At 45.1% G+C, this 18,937-nt stretch overlaps 1 protein-coding gene across 2 annotated transcripts in view; it reads left to right on the top strand.

Annotated features, from left to right (window-relative positions):
• The window catches only part of LOC139540424 (tetraspanin-18B), a 119,519-nt gene that overhangs the window by 69,679 nt on the left and 30,903 nt on the right, over positions 1–18,937 (top strand). The gene's annotated exons all lie outside the window — the stretch shown is intronic.

The raw sequence follows: 18,937 nt of genomic DNA, 5'->3' as shown, positions 1-18,937 counted from the left end.
GTGTGTGTGTGTGTGTGTGTGTGTGTGTGTGTGTGTGTGTGTGTGTGTGTGTGTGTGTGTGTGTGTGTGTGTGTGTGTGTGTGTGTGTGTGTGTGTGCGTGTGTGCGTGCGTCAACAGGAGGCATGGAGGTTTGACCAAGGATCTTATACACACCACCAGTTGGCTTGGAGAAGGATGGCTGGGTCTTATAGGCTTGAAAAGGGATGGCAGTTGGCTTGGAGAAGGATGGCTGGGTCTTATAGGCTTGAAAAGGGATGGCAGTTGGCTTGGAGAAGGATGGCTGGGTCTTATAGGCTTGGAGAAGGATTCTGGTGAATGATCTGAGTCTCAAGCTTTCTACAGAGATTACCAACAGTCTGCATTCCATTGCAACATACTGTACATCCGTGCCTTGATATGAACCAAGGGAATGGCAAGGGATAGATGGGTCTTACGCACACCACCAGAGCTCAGAGAAGGATGGCTGGGTCTTACTAAGACACCACCAGTGGGCTTTGACCCCTCAGCCTGTCACAGCGGTGCAGTGGGTTAGGGTTAGACCCTTTATTGACATAGAGATCTATAGCATTAACATTCCAAGCACGCCTCGGCAGCAGACATGCATAGATCGAGAGGTTAAAGTGGACTTCAGACAAAGCCAAAACGTAGCCTGTAGACAGACATGGAAACCTTTCACCATACAGCTTTCCCCTTAAAAGCTAGAAAACAAGCGTGCGTGTGTGCGCGCGCGTGTGTGTTTTTGCCTGATGACTTTTATGGATGAAATAATGTATTTCCATTTCCAGATGGTAGCCTAGAGCAGTGGTTCCCAACTCTCAGGTGTGCCATAACTTTTCCTAATTTGATTATTTTTTGGAACACCGACTTATAAACGTGACCCGTGGAATGCGCTTTGCACGTGGAATTTTACTTGTTTTATTTAATAAGTGGTGTACTTACATGTGTGTAGCAGATGGCCATCTTCCTTTTTCTTTTGAGACACAAACACACGCCCACACACAGACCGCCCCGCCCCCCCCCCCCCCTCCCCCACCACACACACTTTCTCCAGGCTTTTGGTTTTTGACTCCCTCAAAGGTACAACCTGTAACACAACTAGGCCCCGCTGTGGTTGTTTTGACCGTTTCTCTTTCCGTGCACTCCGTCTGATCCCTCTGTCTTGTAGCCTATCTTGAATATTAATGTATCCCTTCAAAAAAAAGCTTCACGGTGAGAGGCTTAGCTAACAAACCAGCAAAGGTAACAGTAACAGGTTTCAGGCATGGTTTGGCCTGTGGTTCTGGTCCTCTATCTAACTAACATATGGCCTGGTAATAGGGAGCTGAGCCGCGTAAGTGATCACTCATTAGACAAATGGCCATCCAAGCTGTTCCTAACGCTAAAGTTCTCCCGCAGCTCTGATGTGCTGTGTTTTTTGTTGGTGTAGGGTGAATTTACCCCTAGACGCTGATCTCGGGTCAGTTGAGCATTTTCCTCACTAATGGTTAAGGTTAGGATTGGGGCAAGGGAAGCTGATCCTAGATCTGTACCTAGGGGAAACTTCACCCTGGAGTTCTTTGTTTGCAGCAACAGGAACTACCCCCTGGGCACAGACGTCAATTCAACGTCTATTCCACGTTGGTTCAACGTCATTTCATTAAATGGCGTGGAAACGACGTCGATTCAAACATGTGTGTGCCCAGTGGGTAGTGCTAAGTGGAGATGCCAAACACTAGTCTGCAAAGACAAAATACACTCTCACCCCCTCCCCACAGCACACACCACCTCAGCCCGTGCTCAGTCTTTTATGCAGAGCTCGTAGTCTTGGAAAGTTTTCTAAATGTTGTCGAAAATCCCAGGGGGATATTACGATAAAAAAAACGGTTATAGAGTCCCATGTTACATTTTCACCCCTTTTTTTTATGTTCACTCTGTATTTGTTTTTTTAGGGATTATAAAACAGACATAAAGGGGCAGTTTCCCAGACAGATTAAGCTTAGTCTTGGACTAAAAAGTATGCACAGTGCATCAACAACACTGTCGATTCTTACCCCTAAAAACGTGTGACTACTCAGCTAGTAGTCTTATGCTATTTAGAACAAGATCTGTCTCAGTTCCTCTATTGCACTCTACGTATAACCCTGCCAGAAGTGTGTGTGCGTGCCTGCGTGCGTGTGTGTGTGCATACTGCTCTTGGGCAGAGGGGGTTGTAGGTCCCTATAAGGACCTGTTTCTGCCGCTGTTTACTTCCATCTTCGTTGTTTCCACATAATTTCAACAACAAAATCTATCTAATGACATTGAATTAACATGGAAAAACTGATTGGATTTCCAAAAAGTAATCAACGTAAGGGAATTTAGTCTTTTTTTCACCTAACTTTTCACCTAAATCTCAACCAAAAATAAATCAAAACTAGACGTTGAAATGATGTCTGTGCCCAGTGGGTTTTGTAAGGGTCGACGCTGGAGATGAGAAGCAAGTACAGGGAGCGAACATTTAATTAGCACGGACGTGGAACAGGACAGGACAGCGTCTCGACATAAACACATAACGACATTAACGCAGACACAGGGAACAACCAGGGGAGCAGACAATTAGACCGGCCAATCAACAAAGGGAAGGAGTCCAGGTGAGTCCAATGAGCGCTTCTGCGCGTAATGTTAATGACAGGTGTGCGTAATGAAGGGCAGCCTGGCGCCCTCGAGCGCCAGAGAGGGAGAGCGGGAGCAGGTGTGACAGTTTTACTGGACTAGCTTGGTCGCTATTACAGTAGTATCTAGATTTTGGAAGTAGCAGAAGACCGTTTTGTGATAGAAGATGCTGTGGGTCATTCTGAGAAGGTTCCAACATAATGATGTGTGTTCTTCGATTTGGACAATATTCAAAGGAGTTTGTAATGCAATGAACGATGTGTGTGCTTTGATAATCATTGATTCTATCAACACGTGCCTAGGCAGACAATCCATTCCATACGTCCATTCCCAGAGCATTCCGGTTCAAATGGTCTGAACCCAACAGGAATGCAGTCAGTCTAATAATATACCCCATTGACATCAACTCATTATCATTTCACACATGATTTACATTGACTTAGAGCTCATTCTCATGGAAAGCCCCAGTGTGTGCGTGTATGTATGCGTGTGTGTGTGTCTACAGCCCCCTTGGGAACACACTGGTTGCGCCCTAACAGGCCTCTGTGTTGAAGTGTTTGTGATCCCTGCGGGAATTAAACCCACAACCTAGTCGTGTGTTGCTAGAGACATCCTGTTACCAATTGAGCCACACAGCAGACCACAAATGTGTTTGTGTTCATTGTTCAACACTACCGCATATACAGAGAGAGAGAAAGAGAGAGAGAGGACTAAGGAGGAGAGGGGGTGATTCAGTGGATCAATGCCCATTGACCGTCTGCCATCCCTGGGCTATAAATCGATCCATCCTCCCTGAGCATGTTACTATCTCCACTCTGTCTGATACAGGTGTTGACACTATTAAGTGAGAACTGGAGCAAAGCCTATGTATCTGCTGTATGAAGGAGAATGTGGAGGAGGAGATGGAAGAGGGTGGAATGGAAGTGGAGGAGGGAATAGACGGAGGGGGGAGGTGACGGAGGAGGGGAGGGAAAAGACTGAGAACTAGGAGGGGGAGGAGGGTGAGGGAGGAGTAGGAGGGAGAAGACGAAGGAGGACAAGGATCACCACCACACCGAGCATGGATATCAGCCAGGATCTTTCCCCTTACTCCTGAGGTTGTATTGAATTGAATAATGCTAGATGGCAGAGACCTTGGCCTGCATTCTTGTTGATAGCATATGGTCAAGTGAAGTAGATAATAAACAGAAGTGAAATAAACAATAACAATTAACAGTAAACATTACACTCACAGAAGTTCCAAAAGCTGGTTCTCTCTCTCTCGACTGAGTCAGGACTCTGTATCCAGACTCGAAAGACTGTTAGTAAATCAGACTCAGGACTGTGTCAGCTGCTTGGTCAGAGGACAACCTTTATCCTTGGGCCTCAGACTTACTCATTGGGACTGTACCAGCATGAAAAGCGCTCCCTAGAGGCAATAAAGGGGATTACTGTTCACTGTACACTGGCATGCTACAGTTTCTGAAATTGTAATACACATTATACCTTTTCCCAATAGCTGTTTTGTCTCCAAATGCCTTTACTGATTTTTTTTCTAGTCTTAACAAAGATTATTTGTACAATGAATAGAAATGATTAATGGGTCTACTGAGCGCGGATAACTGAGACCAATCTTACCCACTTGTCTTGGTGTACAGTACAGCGCCTGCAGAGATCATCTGTAAGATCTCATCTTACATCTATAAGAGATATATTGTATAGCCTTCTCTGAACCAATTAAAGTACCTTGCCTGATGGCAGAGGAGTAGCAGTATTGTATGTTTCCACCTGGGCTTTTAACCAGCATTTGGGCTCTGGCCAGCCAGCCACAGACAGTTTCCCTAACAACCAGATCCAAATGAGTTACAGTTTGACGGTGAGAACACTGTATCCTCTCTGTGAGTCCCATACCGTGAAGCTTGAAGCTAAACACTTTCTTCATGTGAGATCTGCTTGTAGAACTTCTCATTCCCTGAGTGTTTAGTCAAAGTTGTCTGTCTGTCAATCTTCCTTTGACAAAGATATTTTCTACAACAAGCAGGACGCACAACACATTCTCCAAACACCCGACAGGGCCGACATCCCCGTTATTTGCAAGAGGAAGAGGCGCAGGGACAGGGGACACAGAGCCTGATGCCTCGTGAGAACCCGCAGAAGGCGAGTGGGAAAGCTGCCGTTACCGACAATATTACTCGCCAACGTGCAATCATTGGACAATAAATTAGATGAGGTACGATCACGAATATCCTACCAACGGGACATCAAAAACTGCAATATCCTGTGTTTCACGGAATCGTGGCTGATATTCAGCAAGCGGTATACACGCTGCACCAGCAAGATAGAACAGCACACTCCGGGAGAGACGAGGGGGGGCGGTCTGTGCATATTTGTAAACAACAGCTGGTGCGCAAAATCTAAGGAAGTCTCTAGATTTTGCTCGCCTGAAGTAGAGTATATTGTTGTAATTGAAGGCCACACTACCGGCCTAGAGAGTTTTCAGCTATACTTTTCGTGGCTGTTTATTTACCACCACAGACAGATGCTGGCACTAAGACCGCACTCAGTCAGCTGTATAAGGAAATAAGCAAACAGGAAACCACTCACCCAGAGGCGGTGCTTCTAGTGGCCGGAGACTAATGAGGGAAACTTAAATAAGTTCTACCAAATTTCTATCACCATGTTAAATGTGCAACCAGAGGGGGAAAAAATCTAGATCACCTGTACTCCACAGACAGAGACGCGTACAAAGCTCTCCCTCGCTCTCCAGTTGGTAAATCCGACCACAACTCTATCCTCCTGATTCCTGCTTACAAGCAAAAATTAAAGCAGGAAGCACCAGTGACTCGGTCTATAAAAAAGTTGTCAGATGAAGCAGATGCTAAACTACGGGACTGTTTTGCTATCACAGACTGGGATTCTTCCGATGGCATTGATGAGTAGACCACATCAGTCACTGGCTTTATCAATAAGTGCATCGAGGACATCGTCCCCACAATGACTGTACATATATACCCCCAACAAGAAGCCATGGATTATAGGTGACATTCACACTGAGCTAAAGGGTAGAGCTGCCGCTTTCAAGGTGCGGGACTCTAACCCGGAAGCTTACAAGAAATCCTGCTATGCCCTGCGACGAACCATCAAACAGGCAAAGCATCAATACAGGGCTAAGATTGAATTGTACTACACCGGCTTCGACGCTCGTCTTAGGTGGCAGGGCTCGCAAACTATTACAGACTACAAAGGGAAGCACAGCCGCGAGCTGCCCAGTGACACGAGCCTACCAGATGAGCTAAATCACTTCTATGCTCGCTTCGAGGCAAGCAACACTGAGGCATGCATGAGAGCATCAGCTGTTCCAGACGACTGTGTGATCACGCTCTCCGTAGCCGACTTGAGTAAGACCTTTAAACAGGTCAACATACACAAGGCTACGGGGCCAGACGGATTACCAGGACGTGTGCTCCGGGCATGTGCTGACCAACTGGCAGGTGCCTTCACTGACATTTTCAACATGTTCCTGATTGAGTCTGTAATACCAACATGTTTCAAGCAGACCACCATAGTCCCTATGCCCAAGAACACAAAGGCAACCTGTCTAAATGACTACAGACCCGTTGCACTCACGTCCGTAGCCATGAAGTGCTTTGAAAGGCTGGTAATGGCTCACATCAACAGCATTTTCCCAGAAACCCTAGACCCACTCCAATTTGCATACCGCCCAAACAGATCCACAGATGATGCAATCTCTATTGCACTCCACACTGCCCTTTCCCACCTGAACAAAAGGAACAATTATGTGAGAATGCTATTCATTGACTACAGCTCAGCGTTCAACACCATAGTACCCTCAGAGCTCATCACTAAGCTAAGGATCCTGGGACTAAACACCTCCCTCTGCAACTGGATCCTGGACTTCCTGACGGGCCGCACCCAGGTGGTGAGGGTAGGTAGCAACACATCTGCCACGCACACTGATCCTCAACACTGGAGCTCCCCAGGGGTGCGTGCTCAGTCCCCTCCTGTACTCCCTGTTCACCCACGACTGCATGGCCAGGCACGACTCCAACACCATCATTAAGTTTGCAGACGACACAACAGTGGTAGGCCTGATCACCGACAACGACGAGACAGCCCATAGGGAGGAGGTCAGAGACCTGGCCGGATGGTGCCAGAATAACAACCTGTCCTTCAACGTAACCAAGACTAAGGAGATGATTGTGGACTACAGGATAAGGAGGACCGAACACGCCCCCAGTGGAGCAGGGGTCCAATGAGCGCTTCTGCGCGTAATGTTAGTGACAGGTGTGCGTAATGAAGGGCATTTTTGGTTGAGATTTTTGAGGGCTGTAGTGGAGCAGGTTGAGAGCTTCAAGTTCCTTGGTGTCCACATCAACAACAAATTAGAGTGGTCCAAACACACCAAGACAGTTGTGAAGAGGGCACGACAAAGCCTATTCCCCATCAGGAAACTAAATGGGTCCTGAGATCCTCAAAAGGTTCTACAGCTGCAACATCGAGAGCATCCTGACTGGTTGCATCACTGCCTGGCACGGCAGTTGCTTGGCCTCCAACCACAAGGCACAGTACATCACTGGGGCTAAGCTGCCTTCCATCCAGGACCTCTACACCAGGCGGTGTCAGAGGAAGACCCTAAATATTGTCAAAGACCCCCGCCACCCCAGTCATAGACTGTTCTCTCTACTACCACATGGCAAGCGGTACCGGAGTGCCAAGTCTAGGACAAAAAGGCTTCTCAACAGTTTTTACCCCCAACCCAAGACTCCTGAGCAAGGAATCAAATGGCTACCCGGACTATTTGCATTGTGTGCCCCCCCCCCTCTTTTTACGCTGCTGCTGCTCTCTGTTTATCATATATGCATAGTCACTTTATCTATACGTACATACTACCTCAATTGGCCCGACCAACCAGTGCTCCGCCACATTGGCTAAACGGGCTCTCTGCATTGTGTACATACTTATTAAGACACATTTAAAGGAGTCAGTGCTACAATAGGAAAATGAGTATTTCATTGAGATGAACGGGTGATGTTACAGGTGTGTGTGCGTGTGGTCCTCCCTCTGCATCCGTATCAGGAGGTATTAGCATTATTATCCGTGTGTGTATATGGTGTGTGCACCTTCTGTATCCAGACTGATGCAAACAATGTACCACACACACACACACCTGCTCCCCCTGCACAGTGGAGAGGGGACAATCAGCCTGGGTCCCTAGGGGTCAATTATAGGCATTTGAGATGGGTCAAGTTCCATCCTCATGATCCCAGCAGTGTCTGATGGGTTAATGATGACTTGCTATGCAGCCTCATGGCTCATGGTCTGGGCAGGGGGTTTGAGGAGGGAGGGAGGGTAAGGAGGGTGAGCAGCAGGGTGGGGGAAGGTGAGGGAGGGAGGGTGAGGATTTGGTATGCAGGCTCATGGTCGGGGTTGAGGGAGGGTGAAGGTGGCTGGGGGAGTTTGGCTCAGATCAGACACAGCTACCTCCCAAATGGCACCCTATTCCCTATATAGTGCACTACTTTTGACTGGGCCCTGGTCCAAAGTAGTGCACCAAATAGGGAATAGGGTGCCATTTGGCTCAGAGCAGACACAGTGTCCTTGTCCTGCTGGTACATCTGTCCTGGATGGGGGGTAGAGGAGAGATGATGGGTGAGATGAGGGAGGGGGAGAGACGGAGGAGATGGGGATAATAGTCACTTCATTACTGTCCTTGGTCAGGAGAGAGGGATGATGGGAGGAGAGATGGGAGGATGGGGTAGATGGTGGAGAAGAGAGATGGGGGAGGGAGGAGGGGGGCAATAGAGTCACTTCATTAATTGAGCTGAAAGTGTCACTCTCAAGGAGAAACCACCATGCAGCCAAGGGTGTTCAGTTCTGAAAGAGAACCCAACCACTACCATTAACTCCCCCTCCCCATCTCTCCTCTTCACCATCTCCCCCATCCTCCTTAAATGTAACCTTTGCAGGTTATTCTCATTGAGATAAAATATATTTTGTAAGAGAGGCCAGTTTGTGTGTTAGTGTCTCTTACCTTTTTCATAAAGAGGGGGAGAGGGTTGAGAGACTATCACTGGCTTGGTCTGTGTAGAGTGCAGAGATTATTGCCTGTAGAGCAGATCGATCGTATGGAGAATGTGGAGCAGATGGTGTACCAAATACACTATTCCCTATATAGTACCTTACTTTTAAACAGGGATGACATGAGAGACATCCCCAGTATTACAAGGAGAAATATAATATAAGTCATGGTATGGGGCGGCAGGTAGCCTAGTGGTTAGAGCGTTGGGCCGGTAACCGAAAGGTTGCTAAATCAAATCCCTGAGCTGACAAAGTAAAAAATCTGTTGTTCTGCCCCTGAACAAGGCAGTTAAGCCACTGTCTTATTTGTTCTTAACTGACTTGCCTAGTTAAATAAAGGTTATAAAGAATAGAATGTCACTAAAATGGATAGCTTCTGTTTTACAGGCTCCTCACCAATTTTGCTAGGTTGTGTTTTTTTGTGCTGATCATAACTTTTTTTGTACATAATGTTTCTGCCATAATTTCCTATGACAGAAAAAGAGCTTCTGTACATCAGAACAGCTACACTATATATACAAAAGTATGTGGACACCTCTTCAAATCAGTGGATTCAAGTGCATACAATCGAGCACACGGCCATGCAATCTCCATAGACAAACATTGGCAGTAGAATGGCCTTACTGAAGAGCTCAGTGACTTTCAACGTGGCACCATCATAGGATGCCACCTTTCCAACAAGTCAGTTCGTCTAATTTCTGCGCTGCTAGAGCTGAGCTCAACTGTAAGTGCTGTTATTGTGAAGTGGAAACGTCTAGAAGCAGCAACGGCTCAGCCACAAAGTGGTAAGGATGAATATGGGTTTGGCGGATGCCAGGAGAACGCTACCTGCCCGAATGCATAGTGCCAACTGTAAAGTTTGGTGGAGGAGGAATAATGGTCTGGGGCTGTTTTTCATGGTTTGGGCTAGGCCCCTTAGTTCCAGTGAAGGGAAATCTTAACGGTACAGCATACAATGACATTCTAGACGATTCTGTGCTTCCAACTTTGTGGCAACAGTTTGGGAAAGGCACTTTCCTGTTTCAGCATGAAAATGCCCCCGTGCACAAAGCGAGGTCCATACAGAAATGGTTTGTCGAGATCAGTGTGGAAGAACTTGAGTGGCCTGCACAGAGCCCTGACCTCAACTCTTTCGAACAACTTTGGGATGAATTGACGCCAACTGCGAGCCAGGCCTAATCGCCCAACATCAGTGCCCGACCTCACAAATGCTCGTGGCTGAATGGATGCAAGTCCCTGCAGAAATGTTCCAACATTTAGTGGAAAGCGTTCCTAGAAGAGTAGAGGCTGTTATAGCAGCAAAGGAGGGACCAACTCCATATCAATGCCCATGATTTTAGAATGAGATGTTCGACGAGCAGGTGTCCACATACCTTTGGTCATGTAGTGTATGTTGACTTTGATGTTAGCTATTAATGGTGATAACGATGTAGGCTGTGTGTAGTGGTTAGCAATTATAATATGAAGGTTTGGTGATGTGTTGTGTTGTGCACTGAAGTCCACAAGCAAAGGGAAAATGTGAGAGGAGGAGAGCGCGTAGATGCGAGAAGGAATTATAGCTACAACGATCAAAGTGATCATGCTGTTTGTATGTGGCTGCTATGTAAGTGAACTGTCTTTGCATGTGATCAAGGGTGTATTCATTCAGCCGATTTTGCTTTCTTAAATGGAAGCAAACTGAACGAAACGGCGATAAACATACCTGAGTTTGTCCAATAGAAACTCTCTTTTGCAACCGCTGGACTAATGATTATACCCTAGATAAGCTAGATGCAGGCAAGAGTGTGCAAGGCGTTATTGAATGTGTCACTGTCTGTCACCTTGGTTATACAAATGTATCTCGACCTGTACACCAAGTTGTATATTTTCATTCATAGATTAGGTTGTAGCAACCTCATGATGGGTATAGGGAACATTTTGGTTTCATGTAGTAGCCTAAACCTATTGATGTTACATTGAGCTGGGTGAATGGAATCTGAATGACAGTCAGGAGCCCTTCAATCCAAATGACGGTTAAGATTTTAAGTCTTTTTTTTTTTTGAACTGTTGTTCAAAGCTGATCAAACTCCATTCCAGAGCACCAAATCCAAGTGCATGGGAGTTGCAGATAAGAGCACTGTTCTCGGGTCAGTTCCCTGTATGACCGGCTGGTGGGTAGAAGTGGATGTACTAATGTGGACTGAAATGGTTCAATCAATAATGTCTAACCACTCTGCTGTAATAGAAATAAGGCCATGCTCAAGAAAACAAACTATCATCCTCCCTCATCTTAAATGGTACCAATCGCCACTGGTGTCAGTGTCAAAATACTTTTACCCGACATGCCCGTATTTATTTCACATATAAGCGACGGTACTTAACTCTTCCGAGGCGGCTAGAAGTAAATCTACCTTTAGGGAGTGTAGAAGTTATGAATAGACCTGGTTTGGGCAACCAGACAACTCCTCAGAGACACTGCCAATCTGTTAAAAAAAAGTTGAAATGGCTTCCATTTTCCCTGTCTTCCTTTCTAGCTTCAGACTCCTAATCTTCTAGCTGTCTTTTCCTCTAGCCTTATCTGCTGTGAAAGCCTAGAGGAGTTATCTCCATTTCTCTCAGGAACTCTGAGTCAGTGGTTAAAACCAGGGCAATATCTACCAATCCAGGGCTTGATGGTTTTAAGCTATCAGGGGAAAAGCTTGAAGCCTCAACTGTGTTTGGAACTTCCGGCGCCGAAAAGAGATGGCTGCCTCGCTTCGTGTTCCTTGGAAAATATGCAGTATTTTGTTTTTTTACGTGTTATTTCTTACATCGGTACCCCGGGTAATCTTAGGTTTCATTACATACAGTCGGGAGGAACTACTGAATATACGATTAACGTCAACTCATCATCGTTCCTACCAGGAATATGACTTTCCCGAAACGGATCCAGTGTTTTGCCTTCCACACAATACAATGGATCTGATCCCAGCCGGCGACCCTGTGCGACGCCGAAAAAGGGGAAAACGTGGCGGTCTCGTGGTCAGGCTTCGGAGACGGGCACATCGCGCTCCACTCCCTAGCATACTACTCGCCAATGTCCAGTCTCTTGACAATAAGGTTGATGAAATCCGAGCACGGGTAGCATTCCAGAGAGACATCAGGGATTGCAACGTGCTCTGCTTCACGGAAACATGGCTAACTCAAGGGACGCTAACGGAGTCGGTGCAGCCAGCTGGTTTCTTCATGCATCGCGCCGACAGAAACAAACATCTTTCCGGTAAGAAGAGGGGCGGGGGGGTATGCCTTATGATTAACGAGAAGTGGTGTGATCATCATAACAACACACAAGAACTCAAGTCGTTCTGTTCACCTGATCTAGAACTCCTCACAATCAAATGTCGACCGCATTATCTACCAAGGGAATTCTCGTCAATCATAATCACAGCCGTATACATTCCCCCCCAAGCAGACACATCGATGGCCCTGAACGAACTTTATCTGACTCTTTGTAAACTGGAAACCACACACCCTGAGGCTGCATTCATCGTAGCTGGGGATTTTAACAAGGCTAATCTAAAAACAAAACTCCCTAAATTCTATCAGCATATCGATTGTGCTACCAGGGCTGGAAAAACACTAGACCATTGTTATACTAATTTCCGCTACGCTTATAAGGCCCTCCCCCGCCCCCCTTTCGGAAAAGCTGACCACGACTCCATTTTGTTGATTCCAGCCTACAAACAAAAACTCAAACAACAAGCTCCCGCGCTCAGGTCTGTTCAACGCTGGTCCGACCAATCTGAATCCACGCTTCAAGACTGCTTCGATCACGCGGATTGGAATATGTTCCGCATCGCGTCCAACAACAATATTGACGAATATGCTGATTCGGTGAGCGAGTTCATTAGGAAGTGCATTGACGATGTCGTACCCACAGCAACGATAAAAACATTCCCAAACCAGAAACCGTGGATTGACGGCAGCATTCGCGTGAAACTGAAAGCGCGAACCACTGCTTTTAACCAGGGCAAGGTGACCGGAAGCATGACCGAATACAAACAGTGTAGCTATTCTCTCCGCAAGGCAATCAAACAGGCTAAGTCTCAGTACAGAGACAAAATCGAGTCGAAATTCAACAGCTCAGACACAAGAGGTATGTGGCAGGGTCTACAGTCAATCACGGATTACAAAAAGAAAACCAGCCCCGTCGAGGACCAGGATGTCTTGCTCCCAGACAGGCTAAACAACTTTTTTGCCCGCTTTGAGGACAATACAGTGCCACTGACACGGCCCCCTACCAAAACCTGCGGGCTCTCCTTCACTGCAGCCGAGGTGAGTAAAACATTTAAACGTGTTAACCCTCGCAAGGCTGCAGGCCCAGACGGCATTCCCAGCCGCGTCCTCAGAGCATGCGCAGACCAGCTGGCTGGTGTGTTTACGGACATATTCAATCAATCCTTATCCCAGTCTGCTGTTCCCACATGCTTCAAGAGGGCCACCATTGTTCCTGTTCCCAAGAAAGCTAAGGTAACTGAGCTAAACGACTACCGCCCCGTAGCACTCACTTCCGTCATCATGAAGTGCTTTGAGAGACTAGTCAAGGACCATATCACCTCCACCCTACCGGACACCCTAGACCCACTCCAATTTGCTTACCGACCCAATAGGTCCACAGACGACGCAATCGCAACCACACTGCACACTGCCCTAACCCATCTGGACAAGAGGAATACCCATGTGAGAATGCTGTTCATCGATTACAGCTCAGCATTTAACACCATAGTACCCTCCAAACTCGTCATCAAGCTCGAGACCCTGGGTCTCGACCCCGCCCTGTGCAACTGGGTCCTGGACTTCCTGACGGGCCGCCCCCAGGTGGTGAGGGTAGGTAACAACATCTCCACCCCGCTGATCCTCAACACTGGGGCCCCACAAGGGTGCGTTCTGAGCCCTCTCCTGTACTCCCTGTTCACCCACGACTGCGTGGCCATGCACGCCTCCAACTCAATCATCAAGTTTGCGGATGACACTACAGTGGTAGGCTTGATCACCAACAACGACGAGACGGCCTACAGGGAGGAGGTGAGGGCCCTCGGAGTGTGGTGTCAGGAAAATAACCTCATACTCAACGTCAACAAAACAAAGGAGATGATTGTGGACTTCAGGAAACAGCAGAGGGAGCACCCCCCTATCCACATCGACGGGTCAGTAGTGGAGAAGGTGGAAAGTTTTAAGTTCCTCGGTGTACACATCACGGACAAACTGAACTGGTCCACCCACACAGACAGCGTTGTGAAGAAGGCGCAGCAGCGCCTCTTCAACCTCAGGAGGCTGAAGAAATTCGGCTTGTCACCAAAAGCACTCACAAACTTCTACAGATCCACAATCGAGAGCATCCTGTCGGGCTGTATCACCGCCTGGTACGGCAACTGCTCCGCCCACAACCGTAAGGCTCTCCAGAGGGTAGTGAGGTCTGCAGAACGCATCACCAGGGGCAAACTACCTGCCCTCCAGGACACCTACACCACCCGATGTCACAGGAAGGCCATAAAGATCATCAAGGACAACAACCACCCAAGCCACTGCCTGTTCACCCCGCTATCATCCAGAAGGCGAGGTCAGTACAGGTGCATCAAAGCAGGGACCGAGAGACTGAAAAACAGCTTCTATCTCAAGGCCATCAGACTGTTAAACAGCCACCACTAACATTTAGCGGCCGCTGCCAACATACTGACTCAACTCCAGCCACTTTAAAAATGGGAATTGATGGAAATTATGTAAAAATGTACCACTAGCCACTTTAAGCAATGCCACTTAATACAATGTTTACATACCCTACATTACCCATCTCATATGTATATATACTGTACTCTATATCATCTACTGCATCTTGCCATCTTTATGCAATACATGTACCACTAGCCACTTTAAACTATGCCACTTTATGTTTACATACCCTACAGTACTCATCTCATATGTATATACCGTACTCTATACCATCTACTGCATCTGCCATGCCGTTCTGTACCACCACTCATTCATATATCTTTATGTACATATTCTTTATCCCTTTACACTTGTGTGTGTGTGTAAGGTAGTAGTGTGGAATTGTTAGGTTAGATTACTGTTGGTTATTACTGCATTGTCGGAACTAGAAGCACAAGCATTTCGCTACACTCGCATTAACATCTGCTAACCATGTGTATGTGACTAATAAAATTTGATTTGATTTGATTTGATTTGACCTGAATGTCTGATCCCCACTGCTGTGACGTTCAAAGTCTATCTACAAACAGTAAAAAAAAAAATGGAATCAAATCAAGTTTTATTGGTCGCGTACACATATTTTGCAGATATCGCAGGTGCAGCAAAATGCTTATGTTTGTAGCTCCAAAAGTTCAGTATACCTAACAATACTAAATAATACACACAAATACCCCAAAAATAAAAATTACGAAATATCAGAACGAGCAATGTCTGAATATTTCAGTGTAAACTTAAATGACTAAAAACAGATATAAAGTATGTAGAAAAGATAATGGACCTATATATGATTAAATAAGAGCATCTTTGAGAACTAACAATCACCAAAATGAAAGCTAGACAGTCAGGGAGAATCTTACATTTAAAAAATGATGCATTCAGGAGTATTTTTTTCATGGCTTATGTTTGTAGCTCCAAAAGTGCAATTGATTTTGTCATACTGTTTAGAGTCACTCCGATAGCATAAGCCATGGCAAAATTTGTAGATTTACGGGAAATTAGCTTTAAAACAGCTACATTTTGTCACTGCGGCCAACAGGAAGTCCTATAATTCCCCTGCCACGCTCATTATCTAAGCCCCATTTTGTTCAAGAAAATACCCTGGGAGGGGCCGATACTAGCAAAGTTAAACACTGACATAAGTTGTCAGTCACAATTTGGGGGCTCACCTAGTTGTGTGCCATGTCAGGTTGTGTGGTTCTGACACTGCAAATATTTTGTTGTCCCAACCTATACTGTAGGTTTATGGTTTATGGGATAGTTCAGAAACTGTTGCTGGTGCAGAATGCCTGTGGGTATGATTTTGGTGTTTTTCTGTTGCGATTATATTGGCTGAAATGAAGATACTCACTTTGTTTACGTACAATTGGAGTCAAAATTTTGGACACGCCTACTCATTCCAGGGGTTTTCTTTATTTTTACTATTTTCTACATTGTAGAATAATAGTGAAGACATCGAAACTATGAAATAACACATTTGGAATCATGTAGTATCCCCCCAAAAAGTGTTAAACAAATCAAAATATATTTGAGATTTGAGATTCTTCAAAGTAGCCACCCTTTGACTTGATGACAGCTTTGCACACTCTTGGCATTCTCTCAACCAGCTTCATGAGGTAGTCACCTGGAATGCATTTCATTTAACAGGTGTGCCATGTTAAAAGTTAATTTGTAGAATTTCTTGCCTTAATGCGTTTGAGCAAATCAGTTGTGTTGTGACAAGGTAGGGGTGGTATACAGAAGACAGCCCTATTTGGTAAAAGACCAAGTCCATATTATGGCAAGAACAGCTCAAATAAGCAAAGAGAAACTACACTCCATCATTACTTTAACTTCTTATGGAACAGTGGGATGCTAGCATCCCACCTCGACCACATCCGTTGAAATTGCAGAGCGCCAAATTCAAATTAAATTACTGTAAATATTTAACTTTCATAAAATCACAAGTGCAATACATCAAAATAAAACTTATCTTGTTAATCCAGCCGCTGTGTCAGAATTCAAAAATACTTTACGGCGAAAGCATACCATGCGATTATCTGAGGACAGCGCTCAGCACACAAAACATTACAAACAGTAACCAGCCAAGTAGAGGAGTAACAAAAGTCAGAAATAGCGATAAAATTAATCACTTACCTTTGGTGATCTTCATATGGTTGCACTCACAAGACTCCCAGTTACCCAATAAATGTTTGTTTTGTTCGATAAAGTCCCTCTTTATATCCAAAAACCTCAGTTTTGTTAGCGCGTTTTGTTCAGTAATCCACTGTCTCAAACAACATCCAGGTGAAATTGCAGGGTGTGAAACTCAACAAAACAGAAATTCTCATAATAAACATACATAAAAGATACAAGTGTTATACATCAGCTTAAAGATAAACTTCTTGTTAATCCAAACGCTGTGTCAGATTTCAAAAAGGCTTTACGGCGAAAGCAAACCATGCGATTATCTGAGAACAGCGCCCAGCAGACAAATCATTACAAACAGTAACCAGCCAAGTAGAGGAGTAACAAAAGTCAGAAATAGCGATAAAATGTATCACTTACCTTTGATGATCTTCATATGGTTGCACTCCCAAGACTCCATGTTACACAATAAATGTTCATTTTGTTCGATAAAGTACCTCTTTATGTCCAAAAACCTCTTTTGGACATAAAGAGTTTTGTTTGTGCGTTTTGTTCAGTAATCCATTGGAACAAAGCGCGGTCACAGCAGGCAGACGAAAAATCGAAAAAGTACCATAAAAGTTCGTAGAAACATGTGAAACGATGTATATAATCAATCCTCAGGTTGTTTTTGTCATAAATAATCGATCATATTTCAACCAGACAATAGCTTCGTCAATAGAAAAGGAAAAACAAGAAAGGCGCACTCCCAGTCAAGCGCAGGACTCATGTCTGGAAATTTCCACTGTCCTCTCATTGAAAGTGGTGTTTCTCCCTCATTTTTCAGAGTAAAAGCCTGAAACAATGCCTAAAGACTGGCCACATGTAGTGGAAGCCATAGGGATCGTGAGCTGGGTCATAAGTCTTTGTATGGTGGATAAGCTTTCAATGGAAAAACAGCCATTTCAAAATAATAGCATTTCCTGGATGGATTTTCCTCAGGTTTTCGCCTGCCATATCAGTTCAGTTATACTCACAGACAATATTGTAACAGTTTTGGAAACTTTTGAGTATTTCCTATCCAAATGCATATCCTAGCTTCTGGGCCTGAGTAACAGGCAGTTTACTTTGGGCACGCTTTTCATCCAAAATTACGAATGCTGCCCCCTATCCCAAAGATTAAGACATGAAGGTCAGTCAATCTGGAAAATTTCAAGAACTTTGAAAGTTTCTTGAAGTGCAATCGCAAAAACCATCCAGCGCAATGATGAAACTGTCTCTCATGAGGAAAGCCACAGGAAAGGAAGACCCAGAGTTACCTCTGTTGCAGAGGATAAGTTCATTAGAGTTACCAGCCTCAGAAATTGCAACCCAAGTAAATGCTTCACAGAGATCAAGTAAGACACATCTCAACATCAACTGTTCAGAGGACTGTGTGAATCAGGCCTTCATGGTCTAATTGCTGAAAAGAAACCACTACTAAAGGACACCAATAAGAAGAGGAGACTTGCTTGGGCCAAGAAACACGAGCAATGGACATCAGACTGGTGGAAATCTGTCCTTTGGTCTGATGAGTCCAAATTTGAGATCTTTGGTTCCAAACGCTGTGTCTTTGTGTGAGACAGAGTAGGTGAATGGATGATCTCTGCATGTGTGGTTCCCACCGTGAAGCATGGAGGAGGAGGTGTTATGGTGTGGGGGTGCTTTGCTGGTGACACTGTCAGTGATTTGTTTAGAATTCAAGGCACACTTAACTTCTCTAGGGTAGGGGGCAGCATTCAGAATTTTGGATGAAATGCATGCCCAAATTAAACTGCCTGCTTCTCGGGCCCAGAAGATATGATATGCATATAACTTGTAGATTTGGATAGAAAACACTCTAAAGTTTTCAAAACTGTTAAAATAGTGTCTGTGAGTATAACAGAACTGATTTGGCAGGCGAAAACCTGAGAAAAATCCATTCAGGAAGTAGTTTTCTATTCAATGCCATTACAGTATCCATTGACTTAGGACCCAAATTGCAGTTTCTATGCCTTCCACTAGATGTCAACAGTCTTTAGAAATTGTTTCAGGCTTGTAACCTGAAAAATTAGGAAGTAAGAGCAGTCTGAATGAGTGGACCCTAAAGTGTCACAGAGCTTTTTCATGCGCACAACCGAGAGAGTGCCTTTCTTGTTTACATTTTATATTGACGACGTTATTGTCCGGTTGAAATATTATCGATTATTTAGGCTAAAAACAACCTGAGGATTGAATATAAACATTGTTTGACATGTTTCTATGAACTTTACGGATACAATTTAGATTTTTTTGTCTTCCTGTTTTGACTGCGTTTGAGCCTGTGGATTACTGAAGAAAACAAAGAGACTTTATCGAACAAAAGGAACATTTATTGAG

Source organism: Salvelinus alpinus, chromosome 15 (assembly GCF_045679555.1).
Source record: "Salvelinus alpinus chromosome 15, SLU_Salpinus.1, whole genome shotgun sequence".
NCBI lineage: Eukaryota > Metazoa > Chordata > Actinopteri > Salmoniformes > Salmonidae > Salvelinus > Salvelinus alpinus.
The sequence above is the reverse complement of the archived record's forward strand: the minus strand, read 5'-3'. Positions and strand labels throughout refer to the sequence as shown.